The sequence below is a fragment of the Motacilla alba genome, chromosome 9 (assembly GCF_015832195.1).
Source record: "Motacilla alba alba isolate MOTALB_02 chromosome 9, Motacilla_alba_V1.0_pri, whole genome shotgun sequence".
NCBI lineage: Eukaryota > Metazoa > Chordata > Aves > Passeriformes > Motacillidae > Motacilla > Motacilla alba.
In genome coordinates this window covers 16,904,819-16,905,237 of record NC_052024.1, presented here as the reverse complement: position 1 = coordinate 16,905,237, position 419 = coordinate 16,904,819, and positions in this window count along the sequence as shown.

The window sequence follows — 419 nt, the reverse complement described above, 5'->3', positions numbered from 1 at the left end:
CCCGGGGCGGTGCGGGGGGTTCCCGCCCCACGCCCGCCCGGCACCCCCGCAGGCCGAGCGGATGGGCCCGCGGGGGACGCGCCTGGCCCCCGCGAAAAAGGGGCTCCTGCGGGCGCCGCTGCCGCGTCCCCCCCGCCGCTGTGCCCCCGCCCTGTCCTCGGGGCGGCCCGGGCTGGGATGCGGGGAAGGGGGGTGAGAACAAGCACCCCAGCTGGGCCAGCTGCCATTCCAGCGCGACACGTGAGCCGAGGGAAGGTGTGGGAGTAGCAGTTCTGGCACGGACACGGTGTGCCCTGGAACAGGCGCAGGGAGGACTAAGAAAAGGGAAATAAGTGTCGTGAAGATCTGCATTAAACTCTATTCCATGTTCACAGTATAAGATCCTCTGACTTGCAGCAATGGGGAGACCCAGGAAGGAG